Raw genomic sequence first — 26,685 nt, 5'->3', positions numbered from 1 at the left:
GCAGGTGTGCTGCGCAGAGCATGAAGGCAGGTCCCAGTCACCGCAGAGATATGTGAGTGGTGCAATAGTGTGTGCCCCACTTGTGTGCATCACAGTGGAAGATGCAAGCATTGTTCCACATGACCCCATGCCATGCCTGCCAGTTACAGCCCTGCCGGTGACAGTTATGTGAAACTGCTAGAGAGGCCGTATAGCATGTGATGATGTACATGTGTGCTCTACACCCCAGGCCAATGGCTGCAAGTCATGAGTGCCACAGCATTGTGTTTGACCTGGACTGTCATAGCGGTCAGATACCACATGCCTGTACAATAACAGTAGGAGCAAAGGGAACTGTTGCAGTGACACAGTAGGTCAATGTACAGTGTCCCCATGTCCAGACCACTGCTGACTGTACACCATGGCTAGACACACACCCAGTGGGCTATAACACCGGTGAGCCATTGCATGTCCCAGTACACGTAGTCTGTGTATTGCCATCACAGGGCAGTCACAATAACATGATGTATGAGAGATATATTGTACCAGGTGATGTGTCATGTGTGGGTATGTTGAGTTTCAGAGGTGTTCACCCGTCCGCAACATCTCAGTGCATGATGCCTTGTGTAACATGATGTGTGGAACTGCAGTGTGATTCACAACAGCATCATCCGTGACTGGTGTGTTGTGAATGGTGTAACCCATGAGTCTGCGGGATATACACTGATGTTGGCTGCCATGCTGGGGGCCACCAGTGGTGCCTACAGTGGTCATACAGACATATTGCATACATTGTTCTTGCAGGAATGTCCATTGTTGTAGATGATGTGTTACTACGTGATGGTCAGTGTGTGTTGTGAATGTTACCCATCCAGACGTGACCATCAGGTGCAGTCATGGTTGTCGACAGCATCACCCCCATCCACAGCTGTCAGCACCCTGTCCCCAGAATGGGTAACAGTAGCCCTCGTACTGTGTGACTAATGTGCAGATCGTAGAACATCTACTACTGGCTGCCTAACAGTGTCATCTAGGAAGGGTATATGATGGCTGGAATACGCTGCTCCAATGTATAAATATGATATCCCAATGAATTACAATGATTCCCATCTAGTAAGCCATGGCTGGCATGTAAACTGTGTACAACAATGACTGTGTGACAGACCCTTCCAATGTGGTGCCGTGATGAACATGCACCCATTAGAACACCAAATGAGGTATGTTGCACGTAATGATGTACAACTGACAGCTATGGGCACAGCATGGATGCAGAAGCACATCTCCCACAGGCAGTACCGCTGTACGGTGGTAGGGGGGCATTGCACAAGTGCATGTGACAGTTGCTGTATTGCCACATGTACGACACATCTGTCATATAGGGGTAGCACTGGTACGTGATGGTTGGACATGCCTGTACATATGACCATGTCCCACAGGATATGTGTTAAGTGTGTACAACACCTGTCGTACCATCAGCAAGCTGTGAAGTGTATGACTGCCAGTGTACCTGTGTGACATGTTGTGCAATGGGTGCAAAGGTAAACAGTAGCGCATTACATGCTCACATGTCCTGCACAGGTGCATAGCTTGACAATACAATACAAATAGGGTGTTGGATAATAGCAACCCACAAGAGGTGATGAGTACGGGTGGCAATGCACTATCACCTTTCCGGGTAAGGTGTGCATGTCCATGACACAGTAGCACCTGAGATGTTAGCAGTACAGCTGTACAGGGCAGCATGTATATTTCATTACAAATACCCTTGCGTGTTCCACCAGTGGCCTGTTGACAGACAGACATCAACACAATGTGCAGCATTGGCATGTGCACAGCACATCACCGCTGGCTACAGTAGAACAGGGTTAATGTGTTGACATGTGCACAGAACATCAGCGCCAGCTACATTCGAACACGGTATGTGTTGAACCCCACCGTCATTGTAGCCCATGCCACAGAGAGACATGTTATTCATCTGTGTATGTACAGCTGGGAATGGACCTGGCCTAGCAGTATAGCTGTGTCAGTGTTGCGAACAACATACTGAATTGGCTGTGTGTGTGAGGTGTGTGTCATAGGTTTATGGTCTGATGGATGATACCAGCATTGCCACCGCTATGTGAACATCCCCGTCCCCATAAATGAATACCTCGGCTGTGCTCAACACCATGGTCACTGTGGAAGGGATGGTGCTGTGCGGTGCACCCGCCGACATGGTGGTGACAGCAGGCACTGGATGTAGACATATGAGGTACCCATGTCAGGTCGGGGTAACATCCATGTGCACGGGATATCATCGTGCGGGCATATACAACACTGTGTTGAACAATATTACAGCACATAGCACCTGTCAGGGGTAATGTTTATGCATGGGTGTGCGATACCAGCATGCACCATACACACCCCCACCATGCAGCATGCTGCCTACCTTGCAGAAGGACATTGTCCACACCATGATGATGGACATGCAACATGTCCATATACCCATATAAACGACATATGGAATGGACAGCCACCGTCCCAATACTGGTATTCCACAGGCTGGACACATCCCTGTGCCATATATGTGATATACCCTGCCATACCATGCAACCCTGTCCATCACAGCTGCACATGCCATCACATTCATACATGGTGCGATGGCCACATGGCACATGCACTATCAACTGACTGGATCAGTAATGTGGCACTGATGCACCTTGTGGTGTCACAATTGCTGTGTGACAGCGTGTAAAACATGCACGCACATGCTATGTGTGACCATCCCTGCAAATGTCATATGATTACACATTGTCCCATGTGTATCACATGTGCAATACAGGCGAGCCGTGGCAGGATATCCAACACCCATACAGTGCTGAGTAGATGTATATGGCAAAACACATGCATGTACAGGTGTCCATGTGTATGTGTGCAGTGCCACTGCTGACGTCCATAACGGCTGCGTCTGTGATGCTATGTGACATATACACAGCATCCAGGTGAACAGTAGTACTGTGGACACATCGGGCCAAGTGCAGATTGGTAAGAACACAGGTGAAGGCAGGTACACATGTCCACAGCAAGTTATCATCTACATGGAGTATGTACAGTGTGATGAGTTGACACAGAGATATGATATGATATCCACTGCATAACGGTGTGACAGGTGTGGCAGCAACACGTCAGCTGTGTCAGTGTCATGATGTGTCCCAGAGATTACTGTGCAGATGTCGTACATGTCATAGCAATGTATGTTCAGCAGTATGCCAGTACATCAGCGTGAATGTGACCTGTCACCATCATTATGTCTTACAGATAATGCCACGTTCACAACTCCCAGCCTTCAGCCGCCAGGAGGATGAAGGAAACATACCATTGCTCCATGACAAGTATGACGTGCTGTTCAGCCTTGTGCCACAGCAAACGCAGCAGCGGGATGACCTGTGGCAGGATATACGCAGGAGGGTGAATGACGTGAGTGGCAACAACCGCACCTACCAGCAGGTACACCGACACTGCATGGACCTCATACAGCATGCAAAACAGCGTGCCACTGCAATCGCCAGAGAACAAGGTGGAACAGGTGGTGGGCCACCAACCCAGCCCCCACTCATACACACATAGGAGCTACTGGCCAGTCTGGGGACACCCAGGGAACAGCATGCATAAACACTAGCCGCCATCTTGGAGGTGGGTGTCTCCCAACCAATGAGCCTGGAGCTGCCTGGTAAGTCAGTCCTGCATATGAGTATGATATCCACTGTAGTTGCAGGTGTCACTGTACATCATGTAAAGTAACAACACATGCCAGGTATATGGGCACACAAGCCGCATACTACAGTATGCTATGTTGTGTATGCAGACGTGTGCATACCATATGCTATCACACAGGTACATGATGTCACATGCACAGTGCGAACTGTGGCTGTCATACAGTCATGGATAATGTTTATACTGTTGTGTCGCCCCTATACAGGTACCTCTGGCGTGTCGCACAGACATGGGTCCATCGCAGGTGAGACTGTTGTCAGTATCAGGCATGTTACAGTGTAGAGTTATTTGCCATGTGGCCAGGTATAACATGCACAACTGGGTTTAGTTCCAGTCACATTATACAGGTTGCACCATCAGACACACACATGCCACCCGTGTGCAGTAGATACAACCGTTATTATACACCGGCATGAAACCACAGTACCTGTCAATGTGATATGTGCGGTCAGCTATGCATACCACGGTGAAGGTGTTCTACAATGGATGCATATGTAGTATGCATTGGAACAACATTCGTGGTACACACACAGTACCACACAGTGAGCAGTGATCTGGGCAGCACACAGGTGTCACCAATGTGACATATGCCCCTACATTGTGTGCACACATTGTGACACGCCACCCGACATGTCCCAAGCTTGTGGTGTTCTGTCTGCAATATTGTCACACCATCACATGACCTACACCCGACATAACAAACATCCACACTGTTGTCTGCATAGCCCTGTGGATTGTGATACCTCTGACATGTATGGGTGTATGTCACATGGGACACCACAGACATGTGTACAAGATGCCCATCACACACAATTGTCCAAGCTCCGTTCACACATGGCCATGGGTGATAACCACAGGCCTGTTGCCACACAGTACGCCTGATGTGGATAGACCCCGTTGCACATTGTCCACACATAGTGCAATCATAGCCGTAGTGGACCACCTGTACATTTGATGTGTTACACCAGACAACCGGAATGCCTGTCTGCAACCACCGGAGGTGTCACCGATGTCTACCATATACGTGCTGTGGAACAGCATGACTGTGTTGCAGTCATGGCAATGCAATGCGTCCATGTTATGCATTGCACAGCAGCATACATGCGTCATGTTGCCATGCAGTAGCACAGTGCCAGTACTCCACAATGTATAGCTATGTACACGGCTCACACTAACCACACCTGCACATGCATATGTGCTAAACATGCATTCTATCTGTAGGCTGTACACACAACACTGCACTGTGAAGCCCATTATGATGCGGTGCATGTGGCGGGACACCATTGTGTCACACATGTATACATGTCACTGCACATGTCAGCGGATTACATGTCACGGTAACGTCAGCCATGTGTACTGTTAACCTGTTTGTGGCCACATGGTGTATCACGGTGATGCATGCAAACTACTATGATTGTGTGTACTGCATGCCTACTGATATGACACCTGCTTGATGTAGTGTGCACCTCAGGGTGGTATGCATACTAACACTATTAATGTCTGAGCTGCATTTCCTGTGCTGTAGTGCAGGAATGCTGCATGCCATCTGAAATATCACATGCATGGTGTGTCTGTGTGTCTGTCTGTCTGTGTGTCTGTCTGTGTGTGTGTCTGTGTGTGTGTGTGTGTGTGTGTGTGTGTGTGTGTGTGTCTGTGTGTGTGTGTGTCTGTGTGTGTGTGTGTCTGTGTGTAATGTACCTTACAGTATGTCTTTGCATTCACAGGTGGTGTAGGTGCGTTACCCTCCTGTGGTCCATCTGATGTTAGTGTCCCCACAGATACTAGCGGTGATGACCATATACATGAGGTACAGGCAGGGTTGTCAGGGGCAGAATCTGCACCATTGGTTACCATCCCACCTATGTCCCCCTCATTCCCGCACATGGTTCTGATGCCAACACATACCACATCACCGTTGCCCATAGAGGAAGGACAGTCAGCGTCTGTTGGCATTGAACAGGAATGTGTGGTGGCTACAGAAGGTGTGACTACACACCATGTTGCCAGTGTAATGACTGGTGATGTGCCCCCACAGGCATGTGGCTGGTGCTGCTCATAGGAGGACCTCTGGCAGACATGCACCTGCAGTACAGGGCGCAGCAGCTGGTATCACCAGACGCATGTTCCAGGCTGTAATGGCGGCACAGGCACGAGCAGAACGGCAGAACCAAGAAGGGCAGAGGCTGCAGAGGGCTGCAATCCATACCCTAAATGACAACATCCAGTCATTGGCGAATGCTCAACAGCAGATTGCTAATGTACTGGATAGGCGATTAGGTGAAATGGTTGGAATCCTCGACTGAGGCATGGCAATCCGCGAGCGTGAGCTGTCTGTGCTGGAACACCTGGTAGGGGTGAGGCGTGGGACACGTGGGCGTAGGCCAGCAACACCACCTAGTGGAGGTCGACGTGTGCGTGCCACCTCTCCTGCCCACTCCCATAGTGCCGGTAGCAGTAGCAGTGCAGCTGGTGCTGCACTGTCCACACCAGGACACAGCAGGCCACGTGGACTTGGCCCTGGCCGGTCCCATCGTGGACACGGTTCCAGCGGACATGTGTCATCAGACAGTAGCCACTCTATACCTCCACCTGGTAGTGCCCGTGCCACCCCAGGCAGGCACAGGTCACATGGCCGCGGACGGACACAGTGAGCTGTACAACCTGCACTGTACAGTCTGGGGCTGTCAATTATACCCCGTGTAGGCATCACATATGGCTGAACTGTGTACAAACATACCCACACACAGCAGACACAACTGTAGGACTCCACCACATCCACATGCATTCTGCACAGACATGCCCAGTAAACTCACCGGCCCTTACACACACACATGATGTTATCCATTGGTGCAGCCTATGCCCCTGGCTAACATATCACCCTGTGCATATGATGAAGCCTCTGCCGCATCCCTGTCATCCACACCATCGGTGCAGGGTTATGCAAATATATTCTGATGCACAGGGTGGACAGGATTGTGAGAGGTGTATGTGATACCTGTGTATGCATAGCATGGGATGTGTATGTTGCAGTGGTTGTGTATGAAAACTGACAGATGCGTATGTGACGTGGGTTGTGTACTGACAACATGCAGCAGACATACCATGTTGTGCAGGTGCAGCATGCATTGTGATGTGTTCACGGTATGTGTGACAGTTACATGTGTAGCACCATGTTGGTTCTGATAACCTGAATCCCTCCTATGGTGTACTCGCATGTGCCTACATGGAGCACTGTTATCGGTCCCCCACGTGTAGCTGTGGACTACCCAGAGGCACATCTGGCAATAGCAGCATACTACATGTACCCGCAACCTCCCTGGACACCTACATGACACACAAGTCCGCAAATATACTGCACCTGACGCATGTGGTCAGTGCCACAGGCTACAGTGGACAGAGACGTCACATACATAGCAGGACACACTACAGGTATGGTGACATGGTGCAGGTGTCGTACACAGCGTGCTGGCCACTGACTTCACGTGTCACCTGTCAGCTGTGGGGCACACTGTGCAGCAGTCGGACCCTGTAACAGTACAGGAATATGGTCGCAATCGTGGGGTGTACACCACTATGACGCACACCCCATAGTGTGCAGATGGGGACACCTGCCTGTGTGGTCAGCACCCTCACAATACTATGCACCCACACGCCATGTCACAGGGGGCGGACTTGCACAGGTGGCCAGTATGGCTCACACCTATGGCATCGACAGGGTTGTGCAATGCAGCACCAGTACAGGATGGTCACCCTGTGTGGTTAGTGTCCGTTCACAACAGTATATTTGCATACACCTTCACACCAAGCAGCAGACATACAAACATGTCGACACACGCACATTGTGGTGACCACACATGTATACACGGAGAGACAACGTGTTGCATGTACTGCACCATCCAAATCCATGCACCCCACACGGAGGTATGTACAGATCTCTACTATGGTGTACAGGGATGTGTAGCATGTGGGACATATTCCCCCCGATATGTGGCATACATGGGCACACATTCATGCACACATGTCAGTGCTGGGAATACTACACCCGCCATATGATACGTGTGCAGGCATGCAGCGGTATGTAGTGCATTATGTGTACCAACACTGTATCTGGCAGATGTGCCAATATATGCACTTGGTAGGTGGTAGGTGTTACAGTTGCCATGTGACATACAGGCGATGACACCTGACAGCTGGGTATGCATTATGTCAGCACTGTCATGTAACAGCGACATAGCATACTGTATGCACATGGCAGGGTAGGATGGTGTGTGACACACCTGTGAGCCACCACCTGCACACATGCATGTAGACAGGTGTTTAAACACATGATGTACATGCATACCTCCATACGTGCTGTTTCTATGCCACCATATAACGGCCCCTATGATGGGTACACATGTGGTAGGGTGTTGCAACTATGTTATGGACATTGGCCACTGCTCATGCATGGCTGCTCTGTGCACAGTACACGTGTCACATGTGTCTCCTGTTGCCATGTGTGTATGCATTGCTACGTTTTGACATGTGTGTTGACATACATGAAACATGGACTGTGGTATGGTATCACAGCTGTCACAGGCAAACAATACAAGGGTATGTGTCCCAGTCAACACCGCTACACCCTGTAGTGGAAGCATTCCACAGACATGGGTCCACCTTCCATTCGTGTGTGTAGCACCGCGTACGCCAGTGTTATGCATGTGGTACATCACAGGCTTTGTATGTGCCATGTGTGCAGTCCATGTACACATCCAGACAGTCACATGTATGACATATCTGGACATTGGTTCACTCTGGTACAGCAGCAGTCGTGTGTCACAGCTGTGTCAGGGCCGTGGTATGTGTGGAGCCGACCTGTCCATGTATACAGATATGGGTGGACTACATCACACATGTTGGATCACTGCTATACAGACCTGTGGACATATGTCACATGCTGTTGTTGGACCTTGAGGCTTACTGCTGCACCGATGACATGGTGCTGGCATGGCAGCTACAGTGTTCACTGCAGTGTGTACATGTTTGACCTGCACCCGTGACGCCTGTGATGTCATCTGTGTGTGTACAAGTAACTGCATGTGTGACCACCCTGTGCGTGTGGACAGGTTTACCTTACTGTGACCTGCAGTGTGTACACTCTGTCTGCATGCTGGATGGCGCATAGCAAATGCTAGGTGTGAGCATGCCCAGTAAGCAGTTGTGTAGATGGACACACAGTACAGTGCACACTGCGCCCTTCTGTGCGTATACCCCGTGTGCATGTATGTTTCCCCTTTGCAACCGCTAAGTGTGTGAGCATGCCCAGTTTGCTGTTGTGTAGGTGGACACACAGTACGTTCCACACTCTGCCCTTTCTTGATTACACTCCATGTGTATGCATGTTTGCACTTTGCAAATGCTAAGTGTGTGAGCATGCCCAGTAAGCAGTTGCGTAGATGGACACACAGTACAGTGCACACTGCGCCCTTCTGTGAGTATACCCCGTGTGCATGTATGTTTCCCCTTTGCAACCGCTAAGTGTGTGAGCATGCCCGGTTTGCTGTTGTGTAGGTGGACACACAGTACGTTCCACACTCTGCCCTTTCTTGATTACACTCCATGTGTATGCATGTTTGCACTTTGAAAATGCTAAGTGTGTGAGCATGCCCAGTAAGCAGTTGCGTAGATGGACACACAGTACAGTGCACACTGCGCCCTTCTGTGAGTATACCCCGTGTGCATGTATGTTTCCCCTTTGCAACCGCTAAGTGTGTGAGCATGCCCGGTTTGCTGTTGTGTAGGTGGACACACAGTACGTTCCACACTCTGCCCTTTCTTGATTACACTTCATGTGTATGCATGTTTGCACTTTGCAAATGCTAAGTGTGTGAGCATGCCCAGTAAGCAGTTGCGTAGATGGACACACAGTACAGTGCACACTGCGCCCTTCTGTGAGTATACCCCATGTGCATGTATGTTTCCCCTTTGCAACCGCTAAGTGTGTGAGCATGCCCGGTTTGCTGTTGTGTAGGTGGACACACAGTACGTTCCACACTCTGCCCTTTCTTGATTACACTCCATGTGTATGCATGTTTGCACTTTGCAAATGCTAAGTGTGTGAGCATGCCCAGTAAGCAGTTGCGTAGATGGACACACAGTACAGTGCACACTGCGCCCTTCTGTGAATATACCCTGTGTGCATGTATGTTTCCCCTTTGCAACCGCTAAGTGTGTGAGCATGCCCGGTTTGCTGTTGTGTAAGTGGACACACAGTACATTCCACACTCTGCCCTTTCATGATTACACTCCATGTGTATGCATGTTTGCACTTTGCAAATGCTAAGTGTGTGAGCATGCCCAGTACGCCATGCATGGACACACAGTACATTCAGCACCGACGTCTGATACTAGGCGTGTAGCCATGCCCAATGATATCCTGCATAGCCATGGTGGCCGTCCATGCGAATTATATGTAGTTGCTATGCCACAATGGATGCCTACATCATACACACTGGTTGCTCTCTCAAAGGGTGTACTGTCTGTGGTGCATCCCGTATCCATTTCATGCTGTACTGCTCCGTAGATAGGTAGTATTCCCGAGTGCAGCACTGCCGTGTTACTGTACGTCCACCTTGGGATAGTAACATGCTGTGTGACTGCTCACTCTGTATTCATTCCCTATTGGCATCCTTGCCTTTGCAGATGATATCACCCACCTAGGAGTATGCCTCTTGACAGTGCTGTGCTCAGTAATCTCGGTAGCGCGTTCTGTAAATGCATCCTGCTGTAGTGTGTTCATGTAGTTAGGTGTAGGTTCAACTCCCAGCCCTTCCCACTGTGTGTGTGTGTGTGTGTGTGTGTGTGTGTGTTTCCAGCCGCCTCTGGGGACAGTAATGCTTTTAGATGCTTCACAACACATACATTTGCTATCAGCGTCTATTCCTTTGCGGATGATGTCACCCACCTAGAAGTATGCCCCTGACAGGGCTGTGCTCAGTAATCTCGGTAGCGCGTCCTGTAAATGCATCCTGCTGTAGTGTGTTCATGTATTTAGGTGCAGGTTCAACTCCCAGCCCTTCCCACTGTGTGTGTGTGTGTTTCCAGCCGCCTCTGGGGACAGTAATGCTTTTAGACGCTTCACAACACATACATTTGCTATCAGTGTCTATTCCTTTGTGGATGATGTCACCCACCTAGAGGTGTGCCTCTGACAGTACTGTGCTCAGTAATCTCGGTAGTGCGTTCTGTAAATGCATCCTGCTTTAGTGTGTTCATGTAGTTAGGTGTAAGTTCAACTCCCAGCCCTTCCCACTGTGTGTGTGTGTGTGTGTGTGTGTGTGTGTGTGTGTGTGTGTGTGTGTGTGTGTGTTTCCAGCCGCCTCTGGGGACAGTAATGCTTTAAGTCGCTTCACAACACATACATTTGCTATCAGCATCTATTCCTTTGTGGATGATGTCACCCACCTAGAAGTATGCCCCTGACAGTGCAGGGCTCAGTAATCTTGGTAGCGCGTTCTGTAAATGCATCCTGCTGTAGTGTGTTCATGTAGTTCGGTGTAGGTTCAACTCCCAGCCCTTCCCAGTGTGTATGTGTGTTTCCAGCCGCCTCTGGGGACAGTAATGCTTTTAGACGCTTCACAACACATACATTTGCTATCAGCGTCTATTCCTTTGCGGATGATGTCACCCACCTAGAAGTATGCCCCTGACAGTGCTGTGCTCAATAATCTCGGTAGCGCGTTCTGTAAATGCATCCTGGTGTAGTGTGTTCATGTAGTTAGGTGTAGGTTCAACTCCCAGCCCTTCCCAGTGTGTGTGTGTGTGTGTGTGTGTGTGTGTGTTTCCAGCCGCCTCTGGAAACAGTAATGCTTTTAGATGCTTCACAACACATACATCTGCTATCAGCGTCTATTCCTTTGCGGATGATGTCACCCACCTAGAAGTATGCCTCTGACAGTGCTGTGCTTAGTAATCTCGGTAGCGCGTTTTGTAAATGCATCTTGCTGTGGTGTGTTCATATAGATAGGTGTAGGTTCAACTCCCGGCCCTTCCAAGTGTGTGTGTGTGTGTATGCGTGTTTTCAGTGGCCTCTGGAGACAGTGATGCTTTTAGATGCCTCACAACACATACATTTGCTATCAGCGTCTATTCCTTTGCGGATGATGTCACCCACCTAGACGTATGCCTCTGACAGTGCTGTGTTCAGTACTCCGAGTAGCACGTTCTGTCATTGTGTCATACTGTCGTGCAATAGGGTAGGTAGGTGTAAGGTCAATTCCCATGCCTGCCAGATGTGTGTGTGTGTGTGTGTGTCTATGCTCCCAGCCGCATGGGTTCGTAGGTTATGGTTTTAGACGCTTCGCAACACACATATATCCTGCTGACATCTCTGTGTTTGCGGATGTTGAGACGCAGCTAGTGGACTGCCTGTGTGTCTGCTGTGATTAGCGACCACCGTAGCGTGTTCTCTACGTGCGTCCTGCTGTGGTGTGATAGGGTAGTGATGTGTAGGTTCCACTACCAGCCTTGCCACATGTGTCTGTCTGTATCTCTGTCGATGTATATACATATACATATTTTATGCCCATGGCGCTGCTCTTGCATGGACAGCTGTCAGTCCCATGTATCGCATATGTGCACAGCTTACACATAGCAATGTGGTACGATGCAGATCCAAATGTCCATGCAACGTCCGTGTTCCGGGAGGTGTTACACACCCTACAGACATCTGCTGTATATCTTGGCAGACAGCTATCCTTGCTGTACTGTCACTGTACTCGTACACGCCATAGACTTAGTGTATCATTGCCTGTTTATGGTGTGTGTATGTCTATCTGAGCTGTGTGCATGGTCGTGTGTATGTCCCACTATAATCATCTGTGCAGGTGTCGCCAATATAGGTAATCCATGTAGACTGCTGTTTAATGTGCATTTCAGCACATACCTGCGGACAGTACTGCCCCTCCTACTGTGGCACATTTCATCGTCTTGCAGTGGATAATAATGTTTCCACACACATGTATCTGTGTCTGTTCATAACACTCCACCTCAAGGAGCATATATCTGGACAAGGCCTTATGTGATAGTGGGACACTCAGGGCCAGTCATGACATGTTGCTCTTAGAAACATTGATAGTGGGCACAGTGATATGTTATGCATGCGTATGGCATTTCTGTCTGATTTGGTGTCTTCATCGCATGTTTGTCGTTGTTTCCTGTCGTCAGTTATCATGAGGGTGCCGGACTGTTACTGTTATGTGGAACACAGCAAACATATTAGGCATACTTCTACACAGTCTGCGTACATCTGTGCAGTTGCAGAGTATGTGTCTGATACAACATACCTACTGTCTGACTACAATACACACACAGTGTATGGCAGCATGACAGACCACATGACATTACTTTGTATTTGCACGACACACCCACACAGACAGTTGTACTCCTCACACAGGTCTACATCTGCTTATCCACACTAATTGTTCTTTCATGTACCATATGTGTGCGTCGTATTTGCGCTTTCCGTCAGTGGCGGGGCTCATGTATGACTATGGGGGCCTGGTAATTGTTATCATGACACGTCATGACACCCTGGGGGACACTTACCTTTGTGTCTGGTTACCTTCCACATTGACCTTCGCGGGGCATACGTTGTCATTCACATCTTCTGGGGTATGACTTATACATGTTTGCACATTTGTCCTGCTGTCTTTCTTCTCACCTGTCCGCCTAGTATCACCGGTTCAGTACGTGTATTTTGGACAGGTTAGCTCCTTCATACCCTTGACCTGTTGTCATTATGTGTACACGCCCTGACGTTCGGCCTTTGCCCTTGTTACTTTTCACATAGTGATGTGCCTTCCTAGCTGATTGCTGCCTAGGCATTACGGACTGTGTGGTAGGTGATGGTGACCGCTATCCATTGCATGATTAGTGACACTCATAACATCCGTATGCATGGCTATGCCAGTATTCGCACAACGGTCTGACTTTGTCTGGGGTATTTATAATATAGTCCCTATCTGTATTTCCTGTACTATGCCTTACTGCAGCTGTGTTATTCTGACAGTTTTCCAGTTATGGGTACCATCTTGGTCGTACGCATGTCCATCCATGGGAATCGCCTACAGGACACTGATATAGGGCTGTACATATTTCCAACCTGCTTTCCGCATTATCCAGTGGATGCTTTGCACCATTAGTGGGGATAAAAGCATGTGCTATACCCACATCCCTCCCACGGGGCGGGCCTACGGATTCTCTACCAAACAACACCTAGGCCCATTTCTGCATACCCAGGTTCCCATGCCTGTAACCCTCTATGGTACACATTACACATGGTTAATGTGTGCGGTACTGGGATGTGGAAGCACTTATATGCACTCCCCACTCTAGGGATATCTGTTCATATGTCCTGCATTTCATGGACACATGTGTCATCACCCTTGAACCTGCTTTTAGTGCATGTATAGCTGATTCGTATTTGCAGCTGTCACTTCTTTTGCGTCGATCGTAGCAGGTGCTGCGAATGGATACATTTTTGGAGTCCTACAATGGACACCAGTGTGCATGTTTAAAGTGTAGAACTTGCTGGACTGTCACTTTCTGGCCAGTGATTTTGACTGCTGCTGTATGTTCCCCATTCATGGATGTCTGTTTGACTACCCATATTATCTATTACTTGGCATATTTATATCCATGTGTCATATATACGGGACATAGGTCTGTTGTGTGTACATATATACATGTAAACTCCTCGTTTCATACCTTGCTTTGTTAATGTCTGTGGATTACCTGTGTACACACATCTATAACCATACCATACCTTTCCACTGTACAGATACTGGCAGAGTGTACGGATGATTGACCCTTTATCTTAGGTGTGTTTTACATTGACCTGTGTCTATCTGGCAATTTGCTGTCATTTCATGTGAGACTTACGGTGGCACCTTCTGACAAGTAGGACAGGTTACAAATGCATACCCTTCATCAATCCCTGCTACTAACACACCCGGTATTCTATCCACTTTTTATGTTTGTCTTAGCACATATCATGTGTTTCTCACTATTTGTACCAGTACTTTGCATGGCATTGTCCGGTTCCATACTTTCAGAGGCTGACAGTTTTGAGACATGTATAACTAACGTGGGTGAATCAGCATTAAGTTACTCTGCTGTGAGCGGATCACACACGCACAGGCGCACTTGCATTTCCTTATTGTGGGTTACGCGCAGGCGCACATGCATATCTGTATTCTGGGTTACATATGTTTACTGAGTCTGTGTGCTTACGTGGCCTGAATTAGTTGTGACAGTTCCAGTAACATATCTCTGATCCAGTTAACGGATGTATGCGGAACACACTTTCCCCTTTACATATGTAACTGTCTTTGCGGCACAGACGCATTAATTACACATTCACATTTATATGTTCTATAGTCATAATTGAAACGGGACTGCAATCACGTTGGCCGGTTGCTGTGACCGCTACACGTTTGGTGTTCTGTCTCATTTATATGCATACCCATGGTACATAGCTACATTAACATACCCCCCCCACACTCACTTACGTCACAGGCATCCATTCTCCTGCTGGGAAAAGTGTGGTACTACATGTTACACATTCCCTATTCCCTAATGCTCTTGACCCAGGATGCATATGGCGTAACCGCAGGGATATTCAGATCACAGGGTCTTATAGCCCCAATGCATACAGGTCTTTGATTGTCAGGGTGTTCCTGTGTTGCTCTGGGTTTGGTCTTGTCCGCCTAGTGTACAGAACTGCCCTGACCATGTACGAATGTCAGACGAGGCACATGGGCATGGTTTGTCCATGTTTATTATACCATAACCCCCCCAGTATTCCAAACCGCGCACGCTGATTGGCCAGCATGCCCGCTGTAAATCGAGTTATAGTAATGGAAAACGGTCCGGTCACCCGGACCTATTTCCATTAGTATACCTTGGTATTTCAAACCTGTCTCGCTATGTTACTTGGGTTTAACATAGCGTGACAGCTTTAAATAAGCCACGGAGATGTCCGTTGCTTACTTTGAGGCAGTCTCGCTATGCTACACACATTTAACATAGTGAGACAGGTTGTAAAACACAGCAATGGGGACAGCAAGCTCTCCGTTGCTTTTTTGTAGTGTTTTGCTATGTTAACTGGGTTTAACATAGTGAGACAGTTTTGACATTAGCAATGGACATCTCGCGCAGTACATCAGCACCGCCGCGGATGCCAGACATCTGCGAATGGGCAGCAGACAGGCATTATACTATGCCATTATGTAAGGGAATTAATAGTTTATTTTCTTAAATGATGTCATGGTATAATAGCAATAACCCACTTCTGGGTGTAGGTAATGCTGTATTTACCCACGGTTGCCTTTGTTTGGTCCCTCGGGCTTCGCCCTCGGGACCGCAACACGCCAACCGTGGGTATACCCAGCATTACCCACACCCAGGCGTGGGTTATTGCTATGATATTCATTCCGTGTTTACAGATACGGGTGTTTGGACAACCGACAATAGCTTATGCTGTTGGCATACAATGATGTGGGTGGTGCCGGTTATCATACATATTCCATGTTGTGCGTTGTTCCCATTCACAATTGTCTATCCCCTGTCATCATTCATACATGAATATTTATGTAGCACATGACTGAACTATGTATTACCTGCAGGTATGCTGTGTTACAGTGGACATATGTGACGGTTGGTTACAGTGTATATGTGTACGTACCTCTGTGATACTGGGGACTACCACACATCCTTCGCAGCATTTCATGCGTATGTACAAACTATTATTCGGTGGCCTGTTGAAGGTTGTGAAAGCACCGATTACATGTGTCCCTATTTGTGCACGCATCATGTTAGTCTTTGTCCAGCTTTTGTTGCTGTCATGGGTTGGACGGTGGTGTTGGTGTGTCATTGGGTTGTATTTATACTGCCGATACTTCAGTGGGGGGTGGGGTTGGCACTTGTTCCTCTTTGCAGGGCAGGCCCCATTATGGACATTTGTGTCCTCCGTGGACACTTGATACGTGCCATATGTCCTGTGATATTAACACAGTAGTGTATTTCTTACCTTCATTACTACTTGCATGTTACCGGCATTTTGTATCTGGTACACATGACTATTATATTGGATAGCTTAAGCTATTCACATGCTATGCAATAACCGTTCATTCTGGCATATACGTGTTATTCTATTCTTTGCATTGGCCATGGGTGTTTTACCATACAGATCCACACATATCTACGAGTGATGTCCCACCTTGACAATCTGTGTATGTGGCAACCCTGCTGGGGTGGCCTGCTTGGTGGACGGCTGTTCCACCCTGTGTATTGTGTTTGACATGTCTGCGTAGCTAATCATCAGTACTGTGGCTGCACATACTGCTTTGTCCAGATGTGTACAGTTATGGACACCGTGGCGTGTGAACACCTATGGGGTTTCGACAGGTCAGTAACCACACGCGGGATGTACACATTCTGCCGACACATTCACATGCAGCCATTTGGGTTTCAGTACCTGGGGTGGGATGTTGACATATGTGGGGTACATATTTGCACGCCTGTCACTGCCTAGGACAATACTTCCTACTACATATGGGGTATACCCGCTCTGTGTAGGTGTGCAGCTGCGCAAGGCTGCTAGCTGGATTAGGTGGACATTCGGACATGGGTGCGGGTTACGTGCTATGAAGGGGTTGTTGTGTATTACATTTGCATGCATGGGTTCTGCTTCTGGATATTCCGATTCGGCATACGCCATCCTATGTGTATGTGACGGTTACGTTGCTGTGTCTAGCACATTTTACTATACACATGTTTGTGTGTGTTTGGGATGTCTAGTTTCTTTATGGTTGTTATATGGCCACGACTGCCCAGCTGTGTACTATCACTGCCACTGTGGGACTGCTGGTGACCATTCCTATGGGGCTAGTCGTGTGTATTTGCGGCACGCTGACATGATGCAGTACACCTCCACTGGGTCTGACTGCTGACAGTGCAATACGTGACGGACACAGTATTCCAAGTATCCTTTGTTCCATGCACGGGAACATTTTGTACTTCGTGCATTTATGTTTGGTTCTCCATTTTGTGTGGACGGGTACTATGTTGCATACTTTGCATACGTTTCATTATCCACGGACACTGGTAGGTGTGGTTACTATTGCAGGCGGCCTGTAAGAGTCAGCACTTTAGGTTGCTCATCGTCTGCTGACTTGGCCACACCTACGAGCGCAACCTAGTTAGGCTCCCTGGACTCGCGCACGTGCCCTATGCACGTGGTTGTGGTTGCAGCGCACACTCATTACTATGCATGTGGTGCTGCTACGCCAGTTATACGCTGCACGGCCGGCGCAAGCCTTACACCGGCCTTGCGCCGAGCTTCATGAATCCGGGGGATAGTTTATCCTGGTCTTGAGCAAGAACAGAGCCAGCTTTTGACTGGGATATCTTTTAGAATAGTTTTGAAGGATGGGAGGGAGCATATTGACCTGATGGATTGAGATAAGTAGATTCAGACCTTAGCAACATGTTACAAATATAGATAATGCGTAGTACATTTGATAGATTTGTGGATAGATATCAATTTTTGGTCACTGGATCATAATGACCGACTAGGAACATAGTTGTGTAGAATGTTACTTATTGCTGGACAAGCAGATGAATTGTGGATAATTTTATAGGTGGTAAGAAGTTATGCATTTGATAGGGTAGTTCTAACCAATTTAGGCTTTTTAGTGCTATACAGTGGTAGGTTCTGAAGGGGTATTTGCAGCAAATTTAGCAACTTTGTTATAGCATTGTTCAAGTTTTGATTTTTGTGATGCCTGAAGGTTAGAAAGGATGGGATAAATCCATTTTTTATTAGAAAAGTTATAAATATTTACAAATGTATACAAATATTTACAAAAATTGAAAGGATGGGAGCACCATAAAGAAGATAAATAGTGGTAAGTGTAGCTTTAGTTTCATCAGTGAAAGAGGTTTTGGCTCTATAAATCATTACCAGTTTTTGATGAGCTTTTTGTATGCAATTTTGTATATGCAGTCAAATATAAGATTCTTTTCCAATATCATCCCTAATAATTTGCTATGAATAGTGATATCAATAGCTGTATTATCAAGAGAGAAGACTTTAGATTTTGTCTTTCATGGGAGAAATATTTGAGGGAAAAAAAGTAGTAGCTTGTTTTTATTTTTTTAGGGTTGGACATGAGCTGTGAGTTCTAAACCTATGTTTCAGTAGCTGTTAAAGCTTCCTGAGCAGTTTTTTGGAGGTGTGCCATGTTATCAGATGTGCAAATGAGTGTGGAGTCATCTGCATACTGTATTACGGAGACCTATTGTGTGGATGTGTGGAAGGTGCTGGTGAGAATGTTAAAGAGGAGGGAACCATGGATAGAGCCTTGTGGTACACCAGTGGTGATGGGGAGGTATGGAGGGAGGGTGTAGTGCCATTTTCCTAACTGATACTTATTCGTAGGTAGTTTTTGAACCACAGCAGGGTGGCTGAGAGAGACCTAATGAGGACATTTGAAATAGAAGTTTGCTGTGACAAACTGTGCCAAAGGCTTTAAACAAGTCTAGAATTGAGGAGGAGATTAGTTTGCCATTATCTCTTGCCTTATTGACAGTATCTATATAGGTTAGAAGTGCATTGTTAGTACAATGGGAAGGACTGTTTTTGAATTCATTTTTCAAGTATTTTGGAAAGGGGGGATAAAATTACTATAGGTTTAAAGTTGGTAATGTCTGCTGAATTTCCTTGTTTGTGCAAAGGGATAATGTGTGACTTTTTCCAGAGAGGGGAAATGTGGGATTACTGGATTAGCCTGTTTATAAGAACAGATACGGGGTAGCAATGCTATTAGCTGCTATTTTAAAGTATTGACTTGGAAGGTCATCAGCTGAAGCAGAGCACGGTTTGAGTTTAAGAGTAGTTTTATGTATGATGTGGGGCAAAAATGCGAAGGTGAAAGTGGATGTGGAGATACATGGCTGCCAGGCAGAGTTAGGATTAGATGTTGAGGAAATCCTTTGTTAGAGATGATATACTATGTAAAAAATAAGAGTTGATTTGTATTGTGGTTTCAACTGATGGGTTATTGGGAGAGGGGTTAGGGTTGCATTTATGGCCAGGATGCAAGATTTCTTTAACAGCTGTTCAGAAATTTTTAGGGTTGTGTTTACTATTATTCTGAAGGATAAGAAAGTGTAGCTTTTTGCCTTCATTAATTTGCTTTTTGGGTCTACATCACAAAATCGAACTTTCAAAATGTCAAACACCATAAGTTCGAACTTGGAAGATCGAATTCGGATAACATTGAAACGTCAAAACAGCGAATTTTTTTCCCAGGGAAAAAATTCCCTGTACCGAAAATCACACACATAACACAATCACACCAAACACCTTCAAAACTTACATTAAACCTAACATACACCACTATCTATGCACTATCCTTAACCCAGCCCTAACCCTAAAGTCCATCACTATCACACAATTACCTGACCTGCACCCTAACCCTAAAGTTCGTCACTATCGCACACTTACCTGACCCGCGCCCTAACCCTAAAATCCGTCACTATCGCACACTTACCTGACCCAAGCCCTAACCCTAAAGTCTGTCACAATTGCACACTTACCTGATCCGTGCCCTAACCCTAACGTCCATCACTACCCATTCATACACTTACTTTAACCCAGTCCAAAAATGTCAAAGCCAACAGAAACAGCCAACCGAATTCTTTCTCTGGGAAAAAATTTGGGTTTCTGCTGCTTCAACATTCTCAACTTTCGAACTGCCAAGTTCGACCTTCTGGTATTCAGCATTCTTAACGTTCGATTTCACGATAGGAACCCTGCTTTTTAGTATGATTGTGAAGCTTTCTGAAGTTTTCAAGATTTTGTGGTGTTTTATATTTTTGCCATTCTTTCCATGCTTTTTCTCTATGTTGCATTAGAATTCTACTCTTTTTGGATAACCAAATTGCATTATTTGTTTTTAGTCTCTTCCTTCTAGGAGGCGCAAGGCTATTTGGGATATTCAGGAAAGTTTTATTTAATTAATTTACAGCATCATCTAAGGGGAGGATTTTTAGGATGTTCCTGTTAATAGATGATACTTTAGTAAAAAATAAAACAAACATTTCTGGGTTAAACTTGGAAATGTTGCATGTTTTATAAACAAGTGGATATATGAGACATCTGGTTGTATAGCTTAAGAGCTGATCAATGAGACAATCAGATATTGTACCTGAGGTGGTGTATCTGCTAGGGTCTGATAGTGGGATCCAGTTTAATAGGGAATTTGATGTCTTGCTATAATGTGTGAAGGCTATTAACCAGTTGTGTAAAACCAAATATGTTCACACTAAATGTAGGGGAGTTAGAGTTTATGTCCAACCAAATGACATTCATATCCCATAGTAGCATTATTTTTTGTGGAATTGTTATGGATATCCAATGTAAGATATCTTCCAGTGTATTTTCATCAGGAGGGATGCAAAGAATAGTAATACATATTTGTTTATAATTGTTTAATTGCAGGAAAGTTACAAGAAGCTCTCCTGAATTTAAATGTGGTATTGGTTTGTTATAAAGGGAAATGTGGTAGTTGTTGGGAAATATTAAAGCCATGCCACCAGCTTTCCTTTTGTACAGTCATTACAGATGATATTATAGCCAGGAGATATTATTTCAGAGTTATTTTTGTTTGGTTTAAGCCAGGTTCCTTACAGCAAGAATATCAGGCTTATGTTGGAAAGTCCAGGCATGTAGCCCAGCAATTTTATTGTTTATGCTTCTAAATTTTATGGCAGCAAAAGTTAGATTACAGTGGAGGCTGACTATTATATGGTTAGCGTAGTGAATGGAAGAGACTTGTCTTAATGCTGATTGTGACAGGTGGGGCCAGGATTATGGTGAATGTCTCCTTCCAGAAGGATTTTAGTATATTGGGTGATTATTGATACTTGTTTTTCGAGAGTATTTTTCCACCCTATTTTGTTTTGATTTGAGTTGAAATGGAGTTAATCAGTCTATATTTGGAGTAAAGGTGAGGGGTATCATTAGAATAGGTTTGATGCATTGTATGGAGAGTGTAGGGCGGAAGTATAAATAGGTGACTGGGACAGAGTTGGAGATATATTGTGGGCTATTATAGGGTCATTGTAGGATGAAATATGACCCAGAATCAGGAGAAGAATAGAGGATAAGCTGAGTAGAAGCATGATTAAATAAAGAGATAAGAATGTTATAGTTGGCAGGTAGTGGGGAAGTAGAGATTTAGAAGGAAAACAGAAGTTGCAGGGTAGAAGGATACTTAGTGGTGGTGGAGTCTGAAAGGAAATAGAGGCTAGGTACAAAATAAATATTTTCTGTGAAGGAAGAAAATTAAGTTGTCTTAGTATCTGCTCTGGAATGTAAGGAATAAGGGAGTTTAAAAGGCTACAGTTTAAGGATCTAGGTAAAATAGGAAGAAATGAAGGTTTGTTTGAGAAAAGTAGAAGATACAATTTAGAGCAGATAGGTGCTGTTAGGGAGGGGATTGACTAATAATGTATATAGAGCAAAGCAGTATGGGACAGAGAAAGGTAATTGGGAATGGTGATAAAAGATTAAATGTAAATTGGGAATTAGGTAAAAAGAAACAGAACTGTTTGTATGATAGTAGTAAAGTTGTCTGGGAGGGTAATGGAATAAGAGTCACAGGTGTAATGCATGTGTAAGAAGTATAATAGTAGAGTATGAGGGGTGTGTGGGAATTGGGGTAGGATAACAGGCTTCCTCCCTCAGGCCAAATTATAATTTAGAGTACTTGGTTTATAGGCAATACAAACCAATTAGCAGAGATGTACCAAGTAAAATAGGTTTTCTTTCATTTCCTGAAAGCAGAAACCTGTTAGCCAGGAAAGCTGTGTCACTGGCATATACAGTGTAATCTATTGGTCAAGAGAAGGACAGTGGCCAGCTTAGTATGTGGTCCTTAGAGTGCAAGGACAACTCTTAATACATTCTAATATTAAGACTAAGATTTTATGAACAGTGTAAGTATGCACCAATACACGCACAAGGGATTACTAACATGTACACATCCCAACCTATAAAGCTTTGTCCCCCCCCCCACAGTTATGAGTATTAGCTATGTTTGTATATTAAAATCAGTAAATCAAAAATAGTAAAGATGACTGACATTGGCTAGTACTGTGACATGATTTGATTATTATGGGATGTACTGGTCAAAAGGGATTGCAGATGTTTTTTACAAAAGATTATGTGTCGTGTTTTGGGTCCTATGCAAGCAATATGTGCTCACAACTTATTTAGTGTCATTTGTTGTATAAGATAAACACATCTAGAGGTGTAACTGCTTGTTTTAGGTACACGTTATTAATATATACACTATTCTAAAATCAAGATTAATTTCTCTATAATTGTAGGTCTTATATTAGTGAGCAGGTTGGCATCACCAAAATGACACGACTTGGTAGGCATACACAATGAAACTATCACTGTGGGTTGGAGAGGACTTGAATTATTGAAGATTGTTTGCAAACAGGTATAAAAATATGACATATTTCCATATTTATATACATTTTGTAGAAATGGAGAGGGATGCATTTGGTACATTGGGGTTACGTGTGCAAAATGACGGTGTTAGTTAAAAAATGACATCATAATATTTTGGGTAATGTGAAGGCTTCTAGACATATGCATGTTTGTTTTGTAAAACAATTATGAATATTAGCTAGATTTTCATATTGAAATTGACACTGCAGAAGTTATGTGCCCTACAGACAAATTATGCCATCTTATACACAGCATTGTGGCACACAGTTTTGCCACTCATAAGTGCCATATAACATGCATGGTTCTGTGGATTAATACTGATGTTTTGAAATATTATGAAATAATATATGAATAATTTTATCAATTGTGTACTGCTCCAAAATAGTAGTGTGCTATGCATGCTTGATATACATCACTATAAAGCTCTTGAACAGATAATCCATTCATTGACATCTTGAGTTTGTCTTGCGTAGTTGCAGAAATATACACTTTTTGTAATGCTGATGTAGTTGGTCTTTCTTGCATGGTTACAGAAATATAGCCCTTTGTTTGACCATAATACTATTAAATGTTGGCAGGTAAAATACCACTTTCTTTAATAAATTTGTAATATAAATTCAGTGAGACAAAACAGACTTTTGATGCTAACACCAGTGCATAGCCTATTTTCTAATGAACAACTTTCATATGTTCCACTTTGTTGTTGTTTGCATTGTTTATAAGGTATTACAAATCATATGAAGTGAGCTTTTAGTCTAGTCAGAAAGCAAGTGATTGCCTAGCTTAAAAGACTTCAGGAAGAAGGCAATTAATTAACCTCCTGCTGTACAGAACTGAATGAGTTAATATACTTGAACTGCACAGTGTAATGTTAGCTGCATCACTGAGTAATCTGCACAACAGGTAAAATGCCATTGTAAGGCTTAGTTACTCTGTTACAAAGTTATAGCATCATTGTGGAGAAATGTTTATTATGTCTGCTATATGCTGTGCCCTACTGAACTCAGTCTCAGTGATATGAAGAACCGGAAAGTCATGGAAAAGGCTGTAAACATTACCCGCCATTAATATACCCAGGCACAAGTAGATCAATATCCCTAAGTAGCAGTTACACAAATTGTTTTTGGACTCTCCAGACTCCCAGCATGTAGTAATGGTGACACGCTGAGCATCAGTTATGCAGCTGGTACAAAATGTAACATGCAAGTATAATCTGCTCATTATAAATGGACTACTAGCAATTTTTGTGAAGTGTTATTTACCATTACAGTGAATGAAACGGTAGAGCTTTCATATTTATGTAACTAGTACTATCAGAATTATACATTTAAAATTCAGAACACTAAAACTTACAGCAGATAAAGAATGCATGAGTATTTTAGTCAGCCACTAAATAAGGTACATATTACATGCCACTCTCCTGTAGTAGGTTTCATTCTGCCCCCCCCCCCAAAAAAAAAAAATTTTGTAAATAGTGCTAGTGAGTCCATCTTTCCATGCAGACCATCTGTATCATGGCAGAAAGATAAATATGGATGTAGTCATTGTCCAAGGTCTCTGGCTTGTTATTAGGGCAATCAATGTGAAAGTCAGACAAAACTTGTTTCAGCCTGTTGTCAGTAAAAAAAAAAAAAAAACGCTAAAAAGCATTGCCTTTTTAAGAGTTGATTTCTTTATTTTCTTTAGCAGATAAATGTCAGTACAATAAAATACAACATATAAAGTCAAAGTCAAAAGTCAAAGTGAACTTTATTGTCATTCAGACTATACAACCTGTGCATCACTAAATGAAATTTTGTTACTCCGTATCAACATGGAGGCATTTCTACATATAGACAATCTACAGTACAACAGCTACTATTGACATGACACACATTATTTTCTTAAACTCTAACTACTATGCATACTGATTGCAAATATGGGAAATCTTTTTCCACGGTAGTCATTATTGTACAGTTGCTTTACAACTTTGATTAGTGCACAAAAATGTGAATTTGAGAATCTCAGTGAAGTTATTGCACAGAGATATTATTGCACAAAAAATATAAGGTATTGTCATTGGAATTTTAGCAGGCTTTTTCAGAGTTCAAAGATCAACATGGTGTGGAGTTAGTGTGAATTTAGTAGTCTAACAGCCCGTGGGAAGAAACTCTTATTGAATTTGGCTGTTTTGCATCTCATACTGTGGTAGAATTTACCAGAAGATAAATTCACTGTGAGCAGGGTGGGTAGTGTCTCTGGTTATCTTGTTGGCCCTGCTGAGACACCGTGACAGGTATATTTCTTGGACGGCTGGGAGTGTGGTCCTAATGATTTTCTCTGCTACCTTAACCACTTTCTGGAAGGCCTTTTGGTCTGAGGTGAAACACTTACTGTACCAAGTTGCAATACTGTTGTTAGTATAGTACATCTCTGTGGTGCCTTTATAGAAGGTAGTGAGGACTGGAGAGGGGAAGTTTACCTGCCTCATCTTTCACAAGAAATGAAGGCATTGCTGTGCTTTCTTTACAATGGCAATAGTATTAATGTTCCATGTAAGGTCATCTGTGATATGAACCCCCAGGAATTTTGTGCTTTCCACTCTTTTCACTCTTTCATTATGGATTGTTAGTGGAGAGTCTGTTTTATGCCTTCTTCTGAAATCAACAATGATCTTTTTGGTCTTGTTCATGTTTAATGCGAGGCTGTTGTTGCACAAGACGATGAGTTGACTAACTTACTCCCTTTATGCTGATTCGTCATCATTACTAATGAGACCAACAACAGTCGTGTCATCTGCAAACTTGATGATGTAGTTAGAGTTAAGTTTGGCAGTGCAGTCCTGAATTAACAGAGTGAACAATAGAGGGCTCAGAGCACAGGCCTGAGGAATCCCCATGTTCACAGTGATGCTCTTGGAGGTGTTATTGCCAATGCAAACTGTCTGTGGTCTGTCCGTGAGGAAGTCCAGTATCCAGTTGCATAGGGGACTGTTTATTCCCAGTTGGTCAGGTTTCTTTATCAGATGTTAGGGGAATCACTCTGTTGAAGGCAGATCTAAAGTATATGAGCAGCATTCACACATAACAGTTCTTGTTTTTAAGGTGGGCCATGGATAAGTGAAAGGCTATTGATATAGTGTCTTCTGTGGAGTGGTTTGGTTGATATGCAAACTGAAGTGGATCTAAAGATGCAGGAAGGTTGGATGTTATATGGTCCTTGACCAGCCTCTCAAAGCACTTCTTTACTACTGAAGTGAATGCTATGGGGTGGTAGTCATTTTAGAGTTAACGGTGGGGACTTCTTTGGTATTGGTATTATGGTTGTAGTTTTGAAGCATTTGGGTATGATAGCCTGACTTAAAGAGATGTTGTAGATGTCTGTAAAACTTGTGTCAGCTGGTCAGC

This window comes from Protopterus annectens, chromosome 8.part0 (genome assembly GCF_019279795.1).
Source record: "Protopterus annectens isolate FY-2018-M chromosome 8.part0, PAN1.0, whole genome shotgun sequence".
Taxonomy (NCBI): domain Eukaryota; kingdom Metazoa; phylum Chordata; order Ceratodontiformes; family Protopteridae; genus Protopterus; species Protopterus annectens.
The sequence above is the reverse complement of the archived record's forward strand: the minus strand, read 5'-3'. Positions refer to the sequence as shown.